General features: G+C 34.3%; 1 protein-coding gene and 1 long non-coding RNA gene across 3 annotated transcripts in view; one reads left to right on the top strand and one right to left on the bottom strand.

The window, feature by feature from the left end:
- The window catches only part of LOC127868247 (uncharacterized), a 235,629-nt gene that overhangs the window by 169,590 nt on the left and 40,035 nt on the right, over positions 1-26,004 (top strand). The gene's annotated exons all lie outside the window — the stretch shown is intronic.
- LOC127868262 (uncharacterized) lies at positions 1,710-8,017 on the bottom strand. The gene is made up of 3 exons (XR_008044044.1): positions 7,954-8,017; positions 1,979-2,078; positions 1,710-1,795 (listed from the first exon to the last, which is right to left on the bottom strand). It is a non-coding gene; the product is annotated as an uncharacterized LOC127868262 (long non-coding RNA).

The raw sequence follows: 26,004 nt of genomic DNA, 5'->3' as shown, positions 1-26,004 counted from the left end.
GACGTATACAATTATTGTTTTGACAGACGACACGTGTTCATCAAAGTTTGTGTTTTTGTAATACACAGGATATTGGATTATCGCTGCTTAATTGAGCAATAAAACAAGAATTTGTTCGAGGCAGAAAAAAATCTGGCAGAATTAAATCTGGGGAGAACCAAAATGTGAGAATAGAATTCTGTGCAGAATAAAATCTGTTTAATATTAAATTCTGTACAGAAAATTTTCTGTACAAAAATGTATGCAGGAAGAAAAAGCAAAATAAACAGAACATCAATAAATAACATTTTTTTTAATGAGATTATAAAATATAAACAATAAAATGTACACCATGAAATATACTGACAGTACCAATATTTTTGTTGTTGTTGAATTGATCACATTATGACAGGGTAAAAATTAAACAATCTAACACCCCCTATTTTTAGTCTCAATTTAAACAAGATGATTTCATTTATTTCCTGGAGTAGTCTATTAATTTTTGGAGTGTCATGGCCTTGTTGAAGGAGGTGTCATCTGGAACTGTTTTGCTGTGGTCTTTACACCGCATCCAGACATAACCTATCGGAAAAAAATAAATGTTTATACATTTACATATTTATATAATTCCTAAACAAGAGCACCGCATAACAGGTGCCAATGCTCGGCTGCGGGTGCAGTTTTGAATAAATAAAAGCTTGTCAGATTTTTTTTTTTTTTTTAGAGGCCACAGTGACCTTGACCTTTGACCTAGTGACCCAAAAATGGGTGTGCGTGTAGAACTCATCAAGGTGCATCTACATATGAAGTTTCAAAGTTGTAGGTGGAAGCACTTTGATTTTAGAGCAAAATGTCAAGGTTTAAGCACGTCGGACGGCTGACGCCGGACGACGAGCTAGCTATGACAATTCCTCGGGTTTTCTCCGAAAACAGCCAAGCTAAAAAACTGATACATTGTGAAACCAATTTATTCTAACTTCTCAGTTTCAAAACTTCTGTGATTTACAACAGTAATGCCATACCTGTAATAAAGACATCAAACATCAAGTGCCAGCCCAGCAAAATTCACTTATAGCACAAACATCCAATTGAATTTCAAACTATTGTTTGATTCTAGTATTAATTAGACCCAAAGTTAAAATGTGATCCCAATAGTTTTTCGGTATTTAGTAAATGTTACTTTGACCTTGATCCGACTTTAACTGAAAACAACTAAATTTTCTACGTTTGCATGATTGTTTGATTTTGTTGGATTATTGGCTGTTGTCAACAGCATATCAACAATATGCTGTCATATAATTGCGGTAAGTTAACCAACTCACAGTATCCTGGAATAGCTGGTTTACCAGGACCAAGTGCTTATACCAAATTATAGTGAAACTAATGTCAGTAAGTTGAGTAACAGACAACTCAGAGGAAGGGTGAGAATGGCTGTAAAAAGGATAAAGCTAACACACAATTTGTGTCCAATACCTCCATCCAAGCTCAAGTTAACCTTTTTTATTTTTAGTGACACATTTGGGCTCTGTATGCAATCCCTATCTTGGCCTCAATGCAAGGTCATCAATTGAGTTTAGGCAAACTTAAGTTATTGACAAGATACGCCCTACCCGCATTTAATAATCTCATTTTTACTTTCCTTTGAAAACCTGGTCATAAATTTAAATAAAATTCTTACCACTGTTTCATTATGTTAAATACCTAGCAAAAAAAAAAACAAGACAAAATGTACCTTTGCAGGCAGAAATGATGACGGCATCAAGCACAGGCTTTATGTCATGCTTGTTCCCCGCCAGAACCTGACTCGGATTTATTGCTGTTTAAAAAAAATTGAAAGCACTTCATTCCACTTAACTAAAAAATATATATTTTAAGACAGACGTTGATCTAAATCAAAATCTGTGAACATTGCTAATCAAAGGTTGAATTGAAGCATTTGTCAAAGTTATGTATGCTTTATGATGATACAATAAAACTTTTACTTTAATACCTTACATACCCGGAACTAGTTTCACCATCAGGTAAAAGGCAGCACTGCAAAACTTGCGCAATCCAAATCTTTTTATTGTGGTTGGATTATGTTCCATCAGTTGAACCATCTGGAAAATTATAATCATTAATCTTTATTAACTTGCCTGCTAATGCAAATAACATGAGGGTCAAAGGAAAATAGTAAGCTTACCAGTACCTAAGACCCAAAGTAACTCAACTGATGTGTGCAGTTTGTCACTTGTGTTCAGAAGATTTCATTATAGCAATACAAGATCGAAGAATTACCTTGGTGTCTATGTTTTTTAGCTCATCTATTTTTTGAAAAAAAATTATGAGCTATTGTCATCACCTTGGCGTCGGCGTCGGCGTTGGCGTCGGCGTCCGGTTAAGTTTTGCGTTTAGGTCCACTTTTCTCAGAAAGTATCAATGCTATTGCATTCAAACTTGGTACACTTACTTACTATCATGAGGGGACTGGGCAGGCAAAGTTAGATAACTCTGGCGTGCATTTTGACAGAATTATGTGCCCTTTTTATACTTAGAAAATTGAAAATTTTGGTTAAGTTTTGTGTTTAGGTCCATTTTATTCCTTAAGTATCAAAGCTATTGCTTTCATACTTGCAACACTTACTAACTATCATAAGGGGACTGTGCAGGCAAAGTAATGTAACTCTGACTGGCATTTTGACAGAATTATGTGCCCTTTTTATACTTAGAAAATTGAAAATTTGGTTAAGTTTTGTGTTTAGGTCCACTTTATTCCTACAGTATCAAAGCTATTGCTTTCATACTTGCAACACTTATTAACTATCATAAGGGGACCGTGCAGGCAAAGTTATGTAACTCTGACTGGCATTTGGACGGAATTATGGGCCCTTTTTACTTAGATAATTGAAAATTTAGTTAAGATTTGTGTTTTGGTCCACTTTACCCCTAAAGTATCATAGACATTGCTTTCATACTTGGAACACTCACAAACTATCATAAGGGTACAGTAAAAGGACAAGTTGCATAACTCTGGTTGTCATTGTTACGGAATTATGGCCCTTTTTTGACTTAGTAACTTTGAATATATGGTTAAATTTTGTGTTTCGATCCACTTCACTTCTTAAGTATCAAGGCTATTGCTTTCAAACTTCAAATACTTTCATGCTATCATGAGGTTACAGTACCTGGCAAGTTGAATTTTACCTTGACCTTTGAATGACCTTGACTCTCAAGGTCAAATTATTAAATTTTGCTAAAATTGCCATAACTTCTTTATTTATGATTAGATTTGATTGATACTTTGACAAAACTACTCTTACCTGACATACCACAATAGACTCCACCGAAACCATCCCCCGTGCCCTCCCCCCTTCCTAACCCCCTCCTCCCCCCCCTCCCCCCCCCCCCCTATTTTTTTTTTTTTTTTAAGATCATCTCACAAATGACCACCACACCCTCACACTATACCCCCACCCCACCCCCCCCACCCCCCGATTTTTTTTTTTTTTTTTCGCTTTTTTGGAAGATAATGTCATAAATGTCCACAACCCCACACTATACACCCCTCTTCACTCCACCCCTCCCTCCTTTGTGATTGAAAATGAGAGTCCCTTCACCTTTAAAAAGAAAATAGATGAGCGGTCTGCACCCGCAAGGCGGTGCTCTTGTGTATGTATAGGAACCATTTCCCTACTTGGCGTATTACCATTAAAACAAATGTTGTTTTTTAAGATGAGCAAAAGTGCTATTATTTGAAAAATATGTTCAAAACAAGTTTCATAAAGATTTTACATTAAATATTTCCACAACAGTGTTTACATGGTAAATGTTTGAGGCACAATGGATAAAAGGAAATCACAAAAGTTTACAATAAGAACAACCTTGTGCTCAGGTGATCTAAAAGCCTCCTTAAAAGATCTTATATATACATACATAGACTGACATCATATAGCTCACCATGAGCATTTCGTGCTAAGGTGAACTAAAAAAAAGTTCTGCTCAATAACTTGAGTTTGGATGGCGATACTGCATATATCATTTGTATGTAGATTCATTGCTTACATACAGACCTAGCATAGGAATTCATTCGGGGACCAGGTGTTTCAAGGTCAAGGTCATTGTTACACAAAATAGGAAGTTATGATTTATGCATTATAAGTTGAATATGCACAACCAAAGTTTCAATTTTAAACAAATTTACAAACAAAGCCAAATACTGTCAACAGATTAAATACATATTTTGATGAAAGAAAAAGCAAATTTTAACATACCTCTTGTAATGATAATTCTTTCCTCATAGTCTTCTGCGCCCCATTTCATGGAACATTTTGCTTTTCGCTTGAAAACTTCGAATGTCAAATTTCTGAGATTTTGTCGCACACTTACAAGTGTACTATCCTTTTCAAAGTAGACTAAACCACCTTTTCAAAGTAGACTAAACCAAACATCTTTAAACCATATATATTACAACACTTTAATAAGGTTATGTCTTAATTGTTCCTATTTATAATGGTATTTTTATTTTTTGTCACAAATTTTGTTATGTTAAAGCACTCGCATTCAGATGAATATTTTCATAAAACAAGAGCCAAGTAAAGTAAATGTGCTGAAATAGGAGTAAATTTATCACACCTGCCACTGGCGTTTGGGTAAACTTGGGTAATTGGATCTCTCTCTATCTTGGATATCATTTAAAATGTCACTGCTGAGAAACAGCAGACAATATGTTCTATCAATTTTCAGTATTTTGGGAGAATTTATCCAGCAATAAGCAAAGAATAAAAATTTTGTACAAAAATTAAACCTTATTTCACTCCATTGTAGATTTTTCTTTAAGCCTGTTGGATTAAATTGTAACTTTCCATGTTCCATATGGTATGAACAATACTGCTGTTGTTTTTTTTGCTAATTAATAATATGCTGTATTTTGTGGTCATTTTAACTATCGTATGAATTGAACATTATTGTTAGTTTTCAGTGAATAGAGAAATGTTTCCTGCAATAAACAATAAGAAACTGAAATCAGAAGCCTGTTTCTTAAATTTTACAAGTCCCATTTTGAAATGTTGAATCCAACATTCTGCCTCATTTTTCTACCAAGTACAGAAATTCTGCCTTGCTAAAATGCAAAGTGCTAAAAATCTGTCTTGTAAAAATTATAAGTGTTAAAATTCTGTCTGGTGTAATAATCTTTACAGATAAAATTCTGCTTCATTGTAATTCTGCTTAGAAAATATGTACAGATTTCAAGGTATATTCTGGGTATGTGTCCTCTTAGTACAGAAAAAAGGAATTCTGTCTTGATTCTGGGCAGATTTTGTACAGACTCTATACAGAATTTGCATAGAAATTTCGTACAGGTTGTTGAAAAAAAGTGTCAATTAAAAGACAATGAAAATATTATTTTAATGCATTATTTAAAGACATTTCAATATGATGAAAGTATTAAACATGCTTATACTATTTCTTTACCAACTAATTTTCACAATTTGTACAAGTTTGCGACTCGTTTTTCACCATTTTCAAAAGTTTGCGACTCATTTTTCACCAGGGAGGGAATCTGGAAAAAGCCCTGATGCAATAATGTGTGTTGTATATTGGGATTTATTTCTTAACAGGATGTTGAAGAATTAATTATTTTATTTTACATAACTTTGCCTGCACAGTCCCCTTATGATAGTGAATAAGTGTTGCAAGTATGAAAGCAATAGCTTTTATACCTTAGGAATAAAATGGACCAAAACACAAAACTTAACAAAATTTGCAATATTCTAAGAATAAAAAGGGCACATTATTCTGTCAAAATGCCAGCAAATGTTATGTAACTTTGCCTGCACAGTCCCCTCATGATTGTAAGTGTGCCGTGTTTGAATGCAAAAGCTTTGATACTTTATGAGAAAAGTGGACCTAAACACAAAACGTAACAACATTTGCAATATTCTAAGAATAAAAAGGGCACATAATTCTGTCAAAATGCCAGCCAGACAGGGCTCGAAATTAACACTCGCACACTCGCAAAATGCGAGTGCAAAATACAGATTGTGAGTTAAGTTTTAAGCCACTAGTATTTTTTGGCAAGTAAAGAAATAGTGAAAAAACTATAAGCAATATTGCTAAATGCGCTCGACGTCGTGAACCCTAAACCGTGGGTCAATTTATAGAATGTCCCAATACCCGAATGCAGAAGCGCGCACCTTGTATGTAGACTTGTATACTTATAGTACAGATACGCGGATGGTATTGGTACAAAGAAAGTGAAACAGTTTACTAATTTACACGTATTCATTGAACTTGAACAGGCATGGCGTTGAAGTGAAAAATAACTTGTTTCTTTTTGCCCACATACTGTAACCGTTTTCTCCCCACGGTCAGTTTTATCGCATGGCCCTAAACAACATGGATTAGTTTGGGCAAACAGCGGTAAATTTTATTGCTGCCACCAGTCCACGTTGAATTTGTGAACAATTATTAAATCCAAACTCAAATGTCTTCTACTAATTTTATTTCACAATCACACATTATTCAAGAAAGCACACTAGAAATACACTTTTATGATTAGTAACAAAAAGTATATTTAAAACATTTAAGTATTGATTTCAAGACACAAGTTTTCAACAATATATATTTAAAGCATCCACCCGTTTCCCTCCTGAACCCCTTTTTAATCTCCAAAACCCTCTTTATAAACTATTCAAATAAGGCTGTATGCAAATTTTCGCTAATATGCAAATTTTGCCAATAGGCAAATTTTCGCCAATATGCAAATTTTCGCAAATATGCAAATTTTTGGAAATTGCAGAAATTGAGAGATATGGCAATTAGCAGAAATGCAGAGGTACTTATGGGAGAGATGGCCTGCACCTAGTATTAAACAGAGGTCACTGTGTGACCAGCAATAACATTATAGAAGTATCCATTACTCCCAACTTGAACATAATTAAATGGACAAAATGAGCTTATTAAAAAAATGCAACAATACTGAAATAACAACACAAAAGATAAAGCAAAGTTAACTATGGAGTTAGAAAAAAAACAACGGAAATAAAATTGTTTCCAGCAAAATTTGCGAGAATGTTTTTGATTTTGCGAGTTAGTATTAAAGCTGTTCGCAATGTTTTGCAAGTAGAAGAAAAAGTTAAATTCGAGCCCTGCCAGAGTTATCTAACTTTGCCTGCCCAGTCCCCTCATGATAGTAAGTTAGTGTGCCATGTTTGAATGCAATAGCTTTGATACTTTATGAGAAAAGTGGATGCAGACGTCGAGGCTCAGGTGATGACAATAGCTCATATTAAAAAAAATAGATCAGCTAAAAATGTTTATATTTACAGTCTATATATTTTATTTTACATTTCGCTACTTTTTCTGAACAGAAGTTTTGTACAGATTTTACTCGGCACAGAATTCCATTCTCCCATTTTAGTTCAAGACTCCCCAGATTTAATTCTACCCAGATTTTGTTTGCCCAGAAGAAAATTGCTCAAATAATTAGTAAAATCTGTAAAGAATTAGTTCTTCGTCTGTATTGAAACAATAATACATAGAAATCTGGTACAACAAATTTTTAATGGACGCACAGTGATTTTTTGCTTTTTTTTTGTTATAGCTTGTGCCATTTGGATTGGGAAAATTAGCGCGATAAACCATGAAATAGTGCATGTTTGACAGCATTTTTATATTATTAAGTGCTGCTTTAATGTCTTCTTACAATGAAGACAGCGTATATTTTATATCCTTCCACATGCATATTAAACTTGCAATAATCTATAGATTCTTATATACACCATTTAATCATAACCTCTTCAAGAGTATTAATTTAATTCAGAATTTTTTTAATTAAATGTCATATGGTGAAAACATTAACAAATAATTTTTTAAATTAAATATCATATGGTGAAAACATTAAAAAATATTAACAAACACACTTTAGTGTTTTTGCTGTGTTAATGATGTATTAAATTTAAAATGGAGTTAAAATAATATATTTAATGTGTTTACCTTTCAATATCTTGCACATTACATCCTCATTTCAATGCTATTACAGTAAACTGAACAGCGTGACAAACATAATAAAGCAGAATATGCATATGAATCTGAGTATACACATGTCCACTAACATATAAATCAAATCATGTTTGTCTCTTTCCATTTTCGAACGATACTCAACTTAAATGCTTTAACTTTGTGAACTTTCCAACACTGGTTTCCGTGACGCACAATCACTGTGCAAATTGCTAATAAATGTTTGTTGTTTTTTATTTGAAACGTAGTATTTTGTGTTAATTGACACACACATTAAATTATTCCATAATAACCATATGATATCCGTTGTTAATTTGAATCTTATTTATCATTTTCGCCGCTTAGTCCAACTTGTTGACGCTCTAAATATTAAGCTACTTTTTATGCCCCCCTTCGAAGAAGAGGGGGTATATTGCTTTGCACATGTCGGTCAGTCGGTCGGTCTGTCGGTCGGTCGGTCCGTCCACCAGGTGGTTTCCGGATGATTACTCAAGAACACTTAGGCCTAGGATCATGAAACTTCATAGGTACATTGATCATGACTCGCAGATGACCCCTATTGATTTTGAGGTCACTAGGTCAAAGGTCAAGGTCACTGTGACCCGAAATAGTAAAATGTTTTCCGGATGATAATTCAAGAACGCTTATGCCTAGGATCATGAAACTTGATAGGTAGATTGATCATGACTCGCAGATGACCCCTATTGATTTTCAGGTCACTAGGTCAAAGGTCAAGGTCACTGTGACCCGAAATAGTAAAATGGTTTCCGGATGATAATTCAAGAACGCTTATGCCTAGGATCATGAAACTTAATAGGTACATTGATCATGACTGGCAGATGACCCTTATTGATTTTCAGGTCAAAGGTCAAGGTCACGGTGACCCGAAATAGTAAAATGGTTTCTGGATGATAACTCAAGAATGCTTATGCCTAGGATCATGAAACTTCATAGGTAGATTGATCATGACTTGCAGATGACCCCTATTGATTTCGAGCTCACTCGGTCAAAGGTCAAGGTCACGGTGACCCGAAATAGTAAAATGGTTTCCGTATGATTACTCACGAACGCTTATTGCTAGTATCATGAAACTTCATAGGTACATTGATCATGACTCGCAGATGACCCCTATTGATTTTCAGGTCACTAGGTAAAAGGTCAAGGTTACAGTGACAAAAAACATATTTAACAAAAATGGCTGTCACTACAACTGAGAACCCATATGGGGGGCATGCATGTTTTACAAACAGCCCTTGTTATATTGGTAATATTTGGAGCGTCCAACGGCTGAACCATGCGATAAATGGTGGGAATTTTTCCTTCTTTGTCTATATTGTTGCGCAAGGATTGTGTGGGCAACATTCAAGCCCTGATATAAGACACTTAATATAAACAGATTGCAATAATATTTACATACCTGTGTAGATAATTCATTTGTCAATAATGTTCCGTAAAAATTATGTAATGACATTTTGAATTTTGCATGCCTGATTAATTTAAATCCAACTACTATTCAATTTTTCAATATCTCTCGATTTGCTCGCTGTGTAGATATAAATTGATAACACGACCTCATGTAAAGCATCTGGTTTAAATGCGGAAGAATAAACAGCGTAAAATACAGTTTGCGTTTGTCTGTTGTGCTGCAGAGTGTTACATAGTACATGTACACCACAAAACCTTTTTAATTTTTGAACATTTAACAAAATGATTACAGCAATTAAAGTCTAAATTAAATGCTCTTTGTTCTTTTTTGCACTTTTCCGGGCGGACAACTAGATTATAAAATAACTTGCCCAGACCCAACTTTTACTTGCCAGGGGCAATAGGACAACCATAAATGTTGAGCCCTGTATATTTATCATAAGACAGTAATTTAAAAAATAATAATATTTTTTTTAACTTTTGGAGGGGATTTTTTCAACAAAATGGGGGAAAAATATATATACTCTATTTTGAGGGGAATGGGGCTGAATATCGGCCCCGAAATTGCCATAAAAAAACACTGATTACATACTAGTCGCCGCTCTCCAGAGCGACGCCAATGATTTTATTTTTTGAACGCAATGTGCCCAGCCTAAGAAAATATGATAATTGTGTACTATATCTATGCATAGAAACATAATTTTACAATTTCTACAAGTATTTTGATTTTGCATAAATATGTGTTTTCATGACAACACCACACCCAAACTGCAACAAAAAATGTCAAAGATGACAGTAGCCAAATGCAGATTGACGACGAACATGATGAAGCTATTGGTACAAGTCCTATGATACTTGAGACTGTTAATGACAAAGTCTATGCACCGAGCAATGGTGCTCATGAAACACTGGAAACAGTGGGACCAGTTGAGGATGGTGTCATTAAAATACCATTCTTCAATTGGTACAATTCAGAACTTGATTTTCCCAATTGGAAGATTTTGCGACTCATTTTTTCCCAATCTGATGATTTCACAACGCGAAAAATTCCCAAGGGCATGTGTACCGGACCCGTTCCCAATTGGGTGAGAAAAATCACTAAAAGTAGATCACAGTTACAGTACAGATCTAGTAAAGCAAACTCCGACATTAAGATAAGGCAAATAAAAACATATTCCAAGCGAATGCATGCACATAATTTCACTATAGAAATAAAACTGTTTATCTGAAAAATATTTAGGTCTCGGTAAAATTTAGGTCAATGGATTTAAAAAAAAACTGGTCAACAGGTTAAAGGTTACGCAAAAATTGTTGAAACTGTAGAAGCTACCCTTATGATTCATTGGTCTGAATTTGTATCATCGCAATATCATAAAAACCGTCAATTCTAAGTTAAGTGTATTAAAAACCTTAGGTTACCATTTAAATGCTTAGAAAAACTTATAGACACTATAAATGCTATATTTTGTTATAGTCAAATGAAACTTGGTCTGAATGGTTAAGGGTCACATGGTTTATGTAGATTTTATAAATATTAACATACTATGCACCGTCAGTGCCCCCAACATGCAAAGCCAATAGGTTTATTATTTTTTATGTTGACTAACATCCTTAATGTTAGTTATGATCCTGAAGTCTAGATTACATTTCGCACTCCATGGACCACATCCTTTTAAACACTTAGACCAAAACTACTTATAACTTGTTATACTCTGAACCGGCTTGTCACTTAGGTTTCGCAAATTTATTTATAATGTTGTAAATGCATAGTGATTCTCTACAACAGTGGTTTAAATTTGAATGCAGTTGTATAAGCTGGTCACAAACAGAGGTTGACATAATTTGTATAACAAAATGATTGTTAAATATTCTTTGCTTTAATATATTCATTTCATCTTGTATTTTGGTCCTCTAAAAATAGTTTTAGCAAATGTGGTTATTTGCCTGTCAGCTAACCAACTGAAGGGATCGACTTATTTTTCGTGGGAATGTTACGAGTTAGCTATGCGAGAATGGCTTACTTAGTACAGGGAAAAAATTGAGATAGAAAACAGAGGAGTGCAAAACTAAATAAAAGAGGAGTGCAGTATATTGTTTAATGCAATCCTCCTTTATTTAATGCACTGCTCTTTTTTCATTGCATCACTCATCATTTAGTTTTGCATCCCTCTTTTTTCCCGCTTTCTCTTGACTTAGTTAGTCATTTCCACAACATAGCCTACTCGTTCCATTGAGTTATTATCAGGGCTAGCGCTGGCCCAAAATTTCTTTGAGCCACCCAGTTTTCGTGTGTCGACACGCGAAAACTGGTCATCAAATAATAATATATACTATTGATTTTTTTATATTTCTTTTAATGACAGCAAGCACATTTCACATATAATAATATAACATTCAGTTTTCAATATTATAGTCAATAATGATTATTGTACTTGTCAAAAAAAAACATACATCATTTAATAGATGTACATTCAATCAAAATTAACAAAGTAATAGTGCAATTTTTAATCAGCAAATTTTTTGACAAAATAGTTGAATGGCATGTAAAATATCAGCACATATTTCAATCTCAAAATACATTGCAAACACATCAATACATATACAGTGAACACAAGTCATAGCATATCTCAGTACAATTCTATTTCATTAGTATTCTGCGCTGCTTTTTTCCAGCCCACAGTTTGTAGATCCCTTTAAAGTCTACATCTTTACAATCTTTTCCCTCAATAGAGATTTTCAACAGATTTTCCAAATTTTTAACACTCAAACAATTTCTTAAATCTGTTTTAATAACATTCTGTCTACTGAACCCCCGTTCACAATCTACTGTAGACACTGGGGACACTAGCAATCTTTTGGCAGCTTCTGCTGATGCTGGATAGGAATTCACATTTTTAATTGCCAAATTTGCTGCAGAGTGTATATCAGTCACTGACTTGTTACCAGAGTTATGGCTGGCTCTTGCAAAATTGGCAAAGCAGAGCAGTTCAGACTGTGAGCCTTCAATACCTACAGTCCCTAAGTAGTCAGAGACAGTGTCAATGTCTGACAGTATTTGAGTGACTGAAATACTGGGGTCAAATAGATTGCTCATGGCAGTAAGGACAGACCCATCACTGTTGTCAGAAAACCTGCTGTTGAGACTTTTGACCATGTTGTTAAGGAACTGTGTGCACACAGACTCAGCTTCAGTTCTTTGTTTGACACTGTCTGTGATGGTATGACCTTCATAATCAAACGTGCACAAGCCATCTTTATCAAACTATGGTGTTTGGGGGGTGACCTTCAGAAATTTTGTCATCATGGGACCTGACCTAGTCTCTGACAGGTGCTCAAGAGTCTGAATAGTGGCTGTCAAAAGGGTAGTAACCTCAGAATAGCACAAGTCTTTCTTCTGGTACATTTTTGACAAAATGGCTATGGGTTTGAGCACATCACACATAAAGTGAGCAGTGTACAGAAATTTGTATGTTGCGATGGGTTTGTACAGGCTCAGGGCTTTACCAGATTTATCTTCGAGAAACAGAGAAACCAGGCTTGGGTAGTTTGTGACCAGGGCATCAACAACACCCTCAAAACTTAACCAACGTGTGTGGAAGACCTCTTTGAACCTTAGAGTTTGACCTTCTAAAATAGACTGGATAGCAGAGAGCTTTGACATGTTCTTGGGGGAGTTTCTAAAGTACTTGTAGATTGAATTTAATGTCTCCTGAAATTTGACCAAATAGGGAATGGAATCTGCACTGCTGCAACAGCTCAAGGCTAGCCTATGGGCAATGCAGTGTGTAGCAAGGATGCCAGGGACACGTTCTTTTAACCTTGTGACTACCCCCGACTTGTGTCCGACCATGACCGATGCCCCATCAGTACTGACACCACATAAGTTGGCAATGTCTATCCCTTTGCTCAACAGAATGTCACACACCTTATCAAAAATTGACTCAGCATTAGCACTACATAAATCTGATATGCCTAAAAAGTGTGTCACAGGATAGACTTTTCCAAAACAATCACTGTCCAGAATTTTAACGTAACATATCAAATTTTGTGATACAGAAACATCTGTTGACTCATCTAACATAAGACTGAATTTTGGAGAGTGTTTCAATATGTCCAACAATTCTAAATGCAAAGACTCAGCTATACATTCTTGGAACTCGCTAATTGATTGGTGGTGCTCATAGGTGGTATGGCCGTCAACCCTTAGATCACATAGTTGTGAGACACCTTGATTTATGCAATGAGCATTTAGGGAAGGAATCACAGAACTAGCAAGATTCTGCTTAGCAGCAAAGTATACATTCTTTAGAGCTGCAGTTACCGCTGCCTCACTTTTTGTTATGGCCATGTCACAGGCGGACTTCATGAACACCGACTGCTTGCTGGCATCAACGGCATGAGTGTGATCTGAAAATAAAAAATAAATAATAAATACAAAGTATATCTGCAGATATTAATAATAGACTTTAGCATTTCAAAGTAATTTCACATTTAAATTTGTATCATCTTCAAAATTCTTACCTTTAGACTTTGCATGTTTCGTCACCGAGTCTTTTTTCAAGATATTGAAACCTACAGTGAAAGTGTTGGAATTCTGCACCTTAATACATAAGTCACAGTACATTAATTTTGATTCATTGTCAAAGCGTAGCCAATTGTTATCAACTTTCTAAGACTCTTGGAATGCTCTAGTTTTGTGGGATTGTTTTTTTTTGTTTGGTTGCTCAGACTCTTTTTCGTCCAAAGGACGCTTTAATGTTAAAGAAGCCATGTTAGCGACTGTACAGACAAAGTGGTTACTTCCATTTTTATAGTCAACTAGATGAATTACTCTTCCGAAGTGTTACAAACTCGATACTTCATTTCAATCGAAAATCGGCAGAAAGTTGTAACATCAACGACATAGAACTAATTATGTAATTATCACTCTTTAATTTAGATCGATAGTCAGCTTGGAAATAATTAATTTATTGTCACGCTTATTTTCATTTTTAATCTTATAATGCGACATTTGCGACCGGCCGCTATTTTGTTTGCAGACGACAATATTAACTGTGTATTCAAAGCTCCACCCATTTTTACGTTTCATTCAACAACGTCATTTCATGTGAAAGCGAGCTTAGTTTTGATTGGCCAGCTACCATGCGCACTTCAATAACAATATGGTCAAACAATGTCTCGATACATGTGCAGACCGGTTTTCGTTCACTGTTCAAATTGCGAATTTTTTCAGTGAAACAAAGAGAAAATTATAGAAAACCAGTTTCGGGTTAAAATGGCGGCTGTTTTCAATGAAATTTTACGAGATTTTAGCATTTTCGCAAATCGGATTTTTCTTGAGCCAAATTCTCAATATTTTCGCAAATGGCTCAAGTGGCGAACAACAGCGCAAGCCCTGATTATGTGGTAGGAACGCGATAGAAAAAAAAGGATTGCATTTAAAACAAAAGAGGAGTAAATGTCACATCTATGGAAACGTACATCAGAGATCTAGATAATATATTTTTTAAACCTCAATCAAGTGTCTTAATATCATGCCACTTGAAATAAAAGAGATCCCAGTGGACAAAGTTTTATATACCATTTATTGACGCAATATATTTAAAATGTGCTGAAATCATTATGTTATTGATAGTATACTACAGCATTTTTCTATCATGTATAATACCAGAAAAATGAACTTGTTCTGTAATTATATTTCCGCTAGGTTATGTTTTTGTAATGTTCTTGGTGTTGCTAACCCTTTCCCAAATAAGAAGCAAAGTGGAAATGGCTTTTGCAACCATCATACAACCTGAACAGCCTGCAAGTAACTCGCATGCTCTTCAGGTTTTATGCAGTTTGCTGATTATCAGTGGCTCATGGTTGGAAATGAATCCTTTAAAACTTAAAACTAGTAAGAAATGTATTGTATTTCATTTAACTTTCAAATGGACTTCAAATGAGTCAATTTGAATGCGTATCTAAGTGGTAAAGGGTTAAACTACATTCGGCAGCAATCATCTATACACAACATGTAGTACCTTTTAACGTAATATATTATTTGATAAAATTCTAATTTGCTGACTGACATGGAAATTACATGTACTTATTTTAATATTTTCATCAATAGTAACTTTGCATAAGACAGGGCTACTACATTATGAAGTTAACATTGACTTATCAATGCAAATTTGAAGTTTAAAACACCGAAATTGTAAAATATATAGAAGCTTTTAGTTGAATTTGCTATGATAACATTACAATTGTAAGAATTTAATATTCATCCTCTACATATACACCATCTACGTACTGCAGCAGGAAGATTTTAATACTTAGTCATGTCAGCACACTTTAACCGCTGCTTCAAAACCATTAGTGTTCTTCTTAACAAGGAAGATTATTGACAGCTGGTCTGTTGATAGTGAGAAGTGTTCAATCCTAACTAAGTGATGTCGGAAACATATATAGACTAGAACAATACCGTCTTTGTGAGTATGCACTTGACAAAGTATTTTGCTTTTATCAAATAAAAACCCCTGTTTAGTCAACAAGTTTCTTTTCAGAAGATTAAATGTGTACACTTTTGATTGTATTATTATAGTGAAACAGCCTATTTACTAATATGTTGAATAAAAACCCTGTTCACAGTGCTCTGTTAATTCATACACATATGCACCTAGCTTAATATGTTCTTCTTAGCTAACACTAACACAATGTGTTGACTGTTAGCTTTTGTGATGACATTTTGCCCATTGTTAAACATGCATTGTCCGTTGTCAAAATTTTACACGGTTAACACACGAGAGATTATTTTTGGTTCCAAATTCATGAAATGCTCACTGATGTCCTGACTCCTGAAGAGGCCCTCCCTGCTGTCCATTGAGAAGAACTGTAAAGTATTTCATTGATTCATAACCAGTGTGTCTAGTTTAAATATTGATGGATATTCTTCTGTCACTGTCACTCTTAACTATCAGTTTCTTGAAATATTAGTTTTAACAGCAATTTTCATACCAGTTTAGTGAAAATTTCTTGATTGTTCGATTAATAAATTGTGCTGTTTTGAACTGTTTACTGGTTTAAATATTTTATTTCGATTACTGTGTAAAAGTGTTGTGATTGGTCATAGTTCAGTGTTCTTTTGTTTATTTTCAATGTCCAGTGGAAATTGTCCACTGACCAAGTTATTTGACCAAAATCTTCATGGGATACAGCACTTATTCTAGATCATTAAGATTTTGTTCCCTAAAAAAAGAGTTGATCTTTTTAGCAAGTGCATTATTCATCTGCTTGCTTAAATGTTATGATTGTGTTCAGTCCGTTAATATTTAAGACCTTTCACTGTTAATGATTTAATCAGTGAACTCAAATTGCTTGCCTTTTTTTTTATGAATATAAAGAATAAGTGTCTCTTTAATTATTGTTCTCCAATCTTCATACATACAGTGTAACTTTAAATAGATAATCGTTGTTAACCAGGTTTTCCGAATTATTGTACTCCAATCTTCATACATACTGTGTAACTATAAATAGATAATCGTTGTTAACGAGGTTTTTCGAAGGAAAAAACTGGTTATTAGATTGACGAATGTCGGCGGGCTGGCGGGCGGGCGGAACAAGCTTGTCCGGGCCATAACTTTGTCGATCATTTTGAGATTTTAAAATCATTTGGAACATTTGTTCACCATCATTAGACGGTGTGTCGTGCGAAAGAATTACATCTCCAAGGTCAGGGTCACACTTTGAGTTCAAAGGTCATAATTGGCCATTAATGGGCTTGTCCGGGCCATAACTATGTCATTTATTGTGAGATGTAAAATCATTTGGCACATTTGTTCACCATCATGGAACGGTGTGTCGCACGAAAGAATTACGTCAATATCTCCAAGGTCAAGGTCGCCACGACTAAAAATAGATTTATTTTGAAATATATGGGATTAATTATAAACAATCAGTTCAGTTTGAGTTGTCTCCCTTTATCATACTTTTTTTCACATTAAAAACCTGGTTTTGCGACAATTTTGTCCCTTGTTGTATTGTAGTTTTATTTGAAGAAATATTACATTTTAAATTTAAACTGCAAATCTGGGGGAAGTTTCATTTATTGCAAGTCTATATGAGCTTTTGTAAGTATTGTAAACATTGTAACAAAAGAAGTCATTGTCTTTTATGATTTACTTTTTAATTCAGTAATATGGTTCAAATGATGTCTGCACAACACAAGGAGCAGGTGTCTAGATAATGTTCTTAAACTATTTTACCACATGCTATACCCTGTTTCCAATGTAATACAACCATTTAGGGCTGCAACAATATACCGGTATATCGGTATATATCGCAATACGCAATCCGCATATTGTATTGCGATATGATTTTCATCATACCGGTACGAAAATTTTACAAAAATTCATTCACATTTCGTCCAGAAAAGCCATCCGAAATAATGATAAAAAGGTAAACAAAACAAAGCAGTGTAAATTATTTTTTATGTAAAAAAAGCATTCTAAAAAGTGTATTATACGGAGTAGCATTGTTACATGGGAGCATTCATTCGATGCTTTTGAACAGATTATCGTTGAATTAATTGCGCACAGCTGTAAATGTTTCGTTCGATTCTGATTTGAGCATTATTTGTAATCCGAATTTCGGAAACACGCTTCCAAATTTGAATGCTAACGCGACAATAAAAAATTATAGCGTCAAATAAAAAGTGCTTTATCCTTTGTCTCAATAAAAGGCGCGCGAAAATTATACAGACATGTAGAACGTCGCATTGAAAGTATGGGTGTATTTTGTGTTGTATAAAAACGGGAACATCACGTCAGCTGAATTACGCGTGTTCAGCGGGAAAAACGCCCCGGTTGGACGTTATTTCATCACATCTTTAAATAGTAACAATTGCAAAAATGTATTTGATACTTAAGAAAATTTGCAAATGTTTGTGTTTCTTATTATTCTTGAGCACATTTATAGTAAATATTTACCAGAATTTGCTTTAAAATTGGAATTTATGGGATTATTGGGTAATTGGCAAGTTATAATTTTGGTACAAGTTAGCAATATATTGCGATATATTGCAATACGGGTTTTTGAACTGACAATATATTGCCATATGGTTTTTGGCGTATTGTTGCAGCACTACAACCATTACATTTTTTTTTTTATTACACATGTGTAATACAACATTTTTAAGCGTTTTCATTGGCTTAGTTTTCGTTTATTGACCAATCGCCGTTTGTTATTTTGCTTTGTAAAAGCTGAGGCATTCCAAATGACGTCAGGAAATGTAAACAATATTTGAGATTAATCATTATGTTTGCGTAAATATTTATTTAATTTGCTCATTTAAAAGCATGTGATAAAACAGATCTGACACTTGTTGTCATATCATACCATATTTTATTAAACTCGTCCAGGAAATTCGTTAGTAAGCTCGCCAAAGGCTCGCTTACTAATAAAATTCCTGAACTCGTTTAATAAAATCTGGTATGATATGACAACTCGTGCCAGATCCTATATGACTAAAATATTCAAATAAGAAATAGATTTCACATGGTAGGAAATTAATCGTGGTAAAAGAGCAATATCTCTTAATCCGGTATTTTTTAGAACTGTCTTCAAAAACGTCGTAAAATCCAGTTATTGTTTGGAAATTAGTTAAAGAGTCAGCTTGTTTAATAAATCCTATATTGCTTGTATTCATAACAATCCTTTAATAAACCAACATTATCTTTGCACCCCAAACATAAAGATTTGTTCAAAATTGAAAAAGTTATTTTTGGAAAAATATTTAGCACCATGGCCATCAGCCTTAAATAATGTAATGTATTGTATAATAAGACTTGAAAACAGTATTGTTAATGGGGAAATTATATGCTTCTTTATAGTGTTATTTTTACAGAATGTTAATTTTTTGTTGAGATTGATTATAGCAGTAGACGAAGCATACTATTCAGTACCTATTCATGTAAGGAAATAAGACTTGGTATTACAAATCCAACAAGATGTGTTGGTATAACACTATGTCCCCCCCCCCCTATATTAGACCTTTGACCTTGAAGGTTTCTCTTGACCTTTCACCACTCAAAATGTGCAGCTCTATGAGATACACATACATATCAAATATCAAGTTGCTTTCTTCAATATTGCAAAAGTTATGGCAAATGTTAAAGTTTGACTCAACAAACAAACAAACTGACAGGGCAAACACAATATATATTGACTGGGGGAAATAAACATTAATGATATAAACACATTGTGGCTAGAGATTGACGGTATATATTTTATTGTCAGAGGAAATTTAAAAGACCTACACAGTATAGATTTGTAAATAGTATTAAACACAGATTTGACATACCGGTATACACAATACAATTAAAGCAGATGAACAATTACGGGTCTCGTCAGTTTGTTTAAATATTTACTTATGTCTCCCATAATTATATAACAAATCATAACATATTAGATAATTTAATTTAGCATGTTCTAATTTCTTTTCTTACATCAACATTTTATTTAGAAATACTATACATACTTATGTTCAAACTTAATTTAATTTGTATGTAAAAAGGTAGTTTCTTGTACAATTGTTGAAATAAAAATTAGATTTTTACAATAATGTTAGTAGACAATTATATTTATGAACCCATCAAGAAGCTGCACATGAAATACTCTGTATATAAAATACCAAACTAATATATAAAATACATATTACTATATGCAATGCTCGTATGTATGTAATGTTCTAAAGAGAAAACAAAATTTCAAAAACATTAAAAAATAACTTTGATGTTCATCTTGTTGCAAAATAAACTCCATTATTGTGATTCAAATGTAGAAAGTTAATAATAGTAAAGTGAAAATTCCTGAGCTCCAACCGGGGATTGAACCACGGTCTTCTAAGTGGTAACCAGAAACTCTAGCTGCGTCGCATATAAGCAGCTAGCTAAACAGCAAGGCTGTTGGAAATTGCTTAATTTAAGTACAATATAAAATATATATTTTACAACACTTTATTTCACTCCTTAACTTATTTCATCATTGTTGACGGTTAAAGTGTATCTCGAAAGTGAATGAAAATATGACCAAAAAAGTTACCGGTACTTGCACATTGGTATATACTCATTCCAAATCACAGGTGGCGTGTGAATTAATGATATTAATTAGTGAAACATCATTTTGAAAAAATAATAATCAAATTATAACGAAATGTTAACTTCTCTGAAAAGAATATGTCACTATCAAATACATATATCGTTATGATTTCGTTATTTTTCATTCAAACTGTGTTCCAACCAAGATGCTTATTTGTTGAAATCATAATTGTATGTCCCAATTTGTGTTATAATTCATCCTGATCTAAGACAAACAATGTTTTAAAGTTCTGGATGGGGTTGTAGAAATTAACGCTGATTTGTTCATGCTGTAGTAAAACTCTTTGTTGAGGTAAATTCTCATTTTGAAGATTCTTTAGGTCGACAAAGTTTGGCATGATACCATCTGGGAAGTGGTCTGAAAAAACCTGTCTATAAAACATTGGAATATAATTCTTCTGGCTATTTGCTCTTTCCCAGTCTGTTTTTGTATAATTACTATATTAGTCCCTTGGTAAAATTTTTTTTTTAGAAAATGTACTGACTCTGCTTATAAAATTGTGGCCAGTTGGTCAAACATGGTCCATCTTTGATAATAATGAGGTTCTCAAGTACATGTTTAGCTCACCTGAGCACAAGCTCACCTTGTGATCGCCTTGTCTGTCGTGTGTTTGGCGTCGTGCGGCGTAAATATTTGCCTTGTTTACACTCTAGAGGTTACATTTATTGTCCGATCTCCATGAAATTTGGTAAGAAGATTTGTCCTAATGATAACTTGGGCAAATTCGATAATGTTTCTGGTTGGTTGAAAAACATGGCAGCCATTGGGCTGGGCATTTTACCTTAAATGGCTTTATTAAAAGCTTGGTAACACTCTGGAGGCCACATTAATTGTCCTATCTTTATGAATCTTGGTCAGAAGAATAGTCCCAATCATATCTTGGACGAGTTCGAAAATGGTTCTGGTTGGTTGAAAAATATGGCCACCAGGGTTGGGGCATTTTTCATAATACATGTATGGCTGTAGTAAAAACTTGTTAACACTCCAAACGTCACATTTATTGTCCAATCTTCATGAAACTTATCAGAATATTTGATATCCTGGATGAGTTAGAAAGATGGTTTTGGTTGGCATTTTTTCTAATGTGGCTATATATTTCTTTCGTAAAACCTTGTTAACACTGTAAAGGCCACATTTATTGTCTGATCTTCATGAAACTTTGTCAGAATTTTTTTCGCAATTATATCTTGGTCAAGTTCCAAAATGGTTCCGGTTTGTTAAAAAACATGGCTGCCAGTGGGCAGCACATTTTTCCTTATAATTATGGTTTTGGTAAAAACTTGTTTACACTCTGAAAGTCACATTTATTGTCCAATCTTCATGAAACTTGGTCAGATTTGTTTTAATGATATCTTGGATGAGTTTGAAAATGGTTCTGGTCTGTTGAAAAACATGGTCACAAGGGGGGCTTGCAATTTATCCTTATATGGCTATATTAAAATCTTGTTAGCACTATTAAAGTTACATTAATAGTTCACTCTTCATGAAATTGGGCTGGACAGAACATGTCAGTTTCTTTGTATCTGAGGTGAGCGAATTTGGGCTTTTCAGACCATCTTGTTTGTTATAATCTGTGGATTTTCAATATGTTTGAGTATTTTAAATAAGAAGTATGTGACCGATAATGATTAGTTTTTAAAATTATATTGATAACATGAACTATTAATCCATTATTGGTCCTTAATTGTTATCGTAATTAGTGTAACTAATTAACTATTGTTTTACTAAGTTGCTTTTCAAATTAATTGAATTTATGTCACTTTCAAATGACTTTGCAACTTTAAATTGAAATTTAAAAAGATATTATATCATACAAAAAGCAGCCATTAGTGTTTAAGTGCATGTATAGTTCTTCAATAGGTCTTTCATACAAAGCATCGGTGCTTTTTTGATCCTGTCATTGAGAATTAAAGAAACGTACTTGTTGAGAGCCGTTACGCCTTGATATTTTAAACATTATATCTCTCCCCAGCGAATTCCGTTCAGATAAATGGCCATGCAAGCTCAATATAAGATATATTATACCTATTAAAAGGTTACTAAAATGAAAATAAATTTCAAATGAAAAATAATTGACCAGTCGCCAAATACGCGATTGCACCGCCCACTGAGTTGTGTTTTCATAAAACGCTTTATCCATTACTCCGACAGTCTTTGTTTGTTGTACACTGTGGCCGCAATAAACGAAATCTGATTGAGTATTGCTTGAGTTTGATTGACAGCTGGCGAATGGTCAATTGTGTGTATGATGCCCCCAATAGAGTGGCATATGGCAGTCTCACTGTTCACCGTCAGTCAGTCTGTCTGTCAGTCTGTCTGTCTGGAATCGGTTTTAAACTATTTCAGACATTGACCTAAGTTTTGGTGTACTAGTCTACCTATTTACTTACCATGGAGTTTTCTAGCCGTTTTTGCAAAAGAAATCTGGTTAAATAGAGTTTTGTTTTTATCGAGAAAAGTGGCAAATTTGGGGATTTTTGTATCAACAAAAATGACCATTTCGGGATTTTTTCATCATCAAATATTGACACAACATTTATTTCCCGGGCCATTGTGGGACAACATTTTATAGATTTTATTTATATATCATGTAGGATGTTTAAAAAATTAAATTGAGATATAGAGTCTAATAATCATAAGACACATATTTCTAAGTGTCTAAGGGGGGGAGTGGGGAATTGGGATTTTTTTTTAAATATCGGGTTTGGATTGGGTCCGTTTGCTTTGGGATCGGGTCTGTTTTACGGCCTATTTTACATAGCAGGAAAACCCATAATTGACTTACAGATCAACTTTGAGTTTCGTTCTTGAACATAGATTTTTGAGGAAGTAACATGACTTGGACTTGAAACTTTTCTCTATAATAGATCTAGCTGCTGCGCAGTTTCAAAGTGCAGTAGAAGGCATTGTGTTTCACAAACGTAGTTCGTGTTTTTAAAATTTACTGATTTATAATTTGAACGGGCAAAAAAATTCAGCAAATCCATATTGTAATATATTTTAATAATGTTAACCGGTATTGCGATAGGTATTTGATACACTGAGAGCAATTTGAAACAAGCAAATTTGTTGATTTGATATCCTCCACCATAACTAAAAAGTGTTTGACCGGCTGACAAATGGGCTGACAGCAGACGGACGGACTGATGGATGGACAAACAGTGCCTAAATTATATCCTTCTGCCTTTTGCGAGGGATAACAAGTGAATTCGTTGAATTGATATCCACGGCTATAACTAAAAGGTTTGTGACACACGGATGGAGGGACTGACAGACTGACAACGTCAAAACTATATCCCTCTGCCATTGGTGGGGGATAAAATTTGTATGAAAAACTAGAACACTGATGGTAAACATCTTGAACATAATATATCATAATATTAGTTGTTGTCTAACGGTAACGTTTTTTTAATGTATAATTTGCTGTACAAACTGAATTATAAAATGTATGAAAGTAAATTTGCTTATTTAAAAGTAATTTATACTATTTTTAGTTTGATATGTACTGTAAACTTCACATTTGCATATCAATCAGGTCCCCATTTCAAATGCCGAACTTACAAAAACACAACTTTCCAGGAGGGCTATTTTTTCATTTTCATAACTATATTCAAAAAGCAGCAGTTAAAAATTATTCGGCTTTGCATTTTACAATAATATTCAGCTTCCCATTTTTTAGTATCAGCTTTGAATGTTTTCATAATTTTATTTCCACAATCACAGTTCAGCATTTTATCATATGGCCAGTTTGGCGTGTTTTGATTGGTTAGGTGGTTCACCGTTTTCTGGGCATGTGCGCACTGATTTCCTGCCCTACACAGTGCAAAAATCACGATATGTCAAAAAAATGTAGGTTCAGCATTTTGATATACCACCTGAATAACTGTTTATGAAATGGAATACTCTTTATCAGATAATAATATCAGTTCACAAGCTATAGCTTCAATGGATTTTGATGTCCTATTTAAAATCAAGTTCAAATAATAATGATTTATTAGTAATTCTGCTATATAGGATTTCATAACGAGGCTGAATGTGTAACTGTCTTTTCCTTTGCTAATGCAAATTTTAGAGAAGACGAGTTACCCATTATCTTAACATCGATAATTGCTCAAAACAAAGATATACAATAGCCATATAATATTAATTACATAAGTGTACCTAAGTACAATTATCAAAAGTATCAAATCAATTTGACAAGAACAAGGTGTTGAGAGTGGGATTTAAATCACTTTGGTCAAAACAATAGACACTATGTAGACGGGGACGTTTTTTACTAGCTCACCGCATTCCGGAGGATTTCGGATATAGTCGCTGTATCACGGTTGATATCGGAGGTTTGATTTTGATGTTAAGAGTGATCACCCATCAATAGTAATTTGTGCTGGAATTTTAGGGTTTTAATACTGGTTCCTTTTTTTGTAACGTGAAATATTATATAATGACTGTGTATGCAGAAAAGAAGACTAATTCTGAATCAGAGACGCAATAGCAATCGACTTAAGAAGTACTATAGATCCACAAAGATGTTAACAGCTAGTTCAATTCAGTAGCAGCATAGCCAAATGCACATAGTAAAACAAAGAACAAAGAACATCTTTAGAAATAGCATTAATACAAATTTCGAAAGTTTAACTTCAGTTGTCAATAAGTTGTGTAGAAATGAAGAAGTTATAGCAAAAAGCAATTATGGGTGGTTGTGGTCTAAGTGGGCGGGGTGCCCCAGGATGGATAATGGGGCCATGCATAGTTGAGATTGACCGTATTGTCATAAGAGAGGTTCAGTATCAATTAGAAGTGAATCAGTGTAGAAATGAAGAAGTTTTAGTAAAAGGCAATTTTGGGTGGGTGTGGCCTAGGTGGGAGGGGTGCCCCAGGGTTGGTAATGGGCCATGCATAGTTGAGATGGACGTATTGTCATAAGAGAACTTCAGTATCAATTTGAAGTGAATCAGTGTAGAAATGAAGAAGTTATAGTAAAAGGCAATTTTGGGTGGGTGTAGTCTATGTGGGCGGTGCGCCCCATGGTTGGTAATGGGGCCATGTATAGTTGAGATTTACCGTATTGTCATAAGAGAGGTTCAGTATCAATTTGAAGTGAGTCGGTGTAGAAATGTAGAAATTTTAGTAAAAGGCAATTTTGGGTGGGTGTGGTCTAAGTAGGCGGGGTGCCCCAGGGTGGATAATGGGGCCATGCATAGTTGAGATTGACAGTATTGTCATAAGAGAGGTTCAGTATCAATTTGAAGAAAATCGGCGTAGAAAAGAAGAAGTTATAGTAAAAGGCAATTTTGGGTGGGTGTGGTCTATGTTGGCGGAGCGCCGCAGGGTTGGTAATGGGGCCATGCATAGTTGAGATTGACCGTATTGTCATAGAGAGGTTCAGTATCAATTTGAAGCGAATCGGTGTAGAAATGAAGAAGTTATAGTAAAAGGCAATTTTGGGTGGGTCAGGTCTATGTGGGT

The sequence above is a fragment of the Dreissena polymorpha genome, chromosome 2 (assembly GCF_020536995.1).
Source record: "Dreissena polymorpha isolate Duluth1 chromosome 2, UMN_Dpol_1.0, whole genome shotgun sequence".
In the NCBI taxonomy this organism is placed as follows: Eukaryota; Metazoa; Mollusca; class Bivalvia; order Myida; family Dreissenidae; genus Dreissena; species Dreissena polymorpha.
This window is presented reverse-complemented; position numbering and strand designations above follow the sequence as displayed.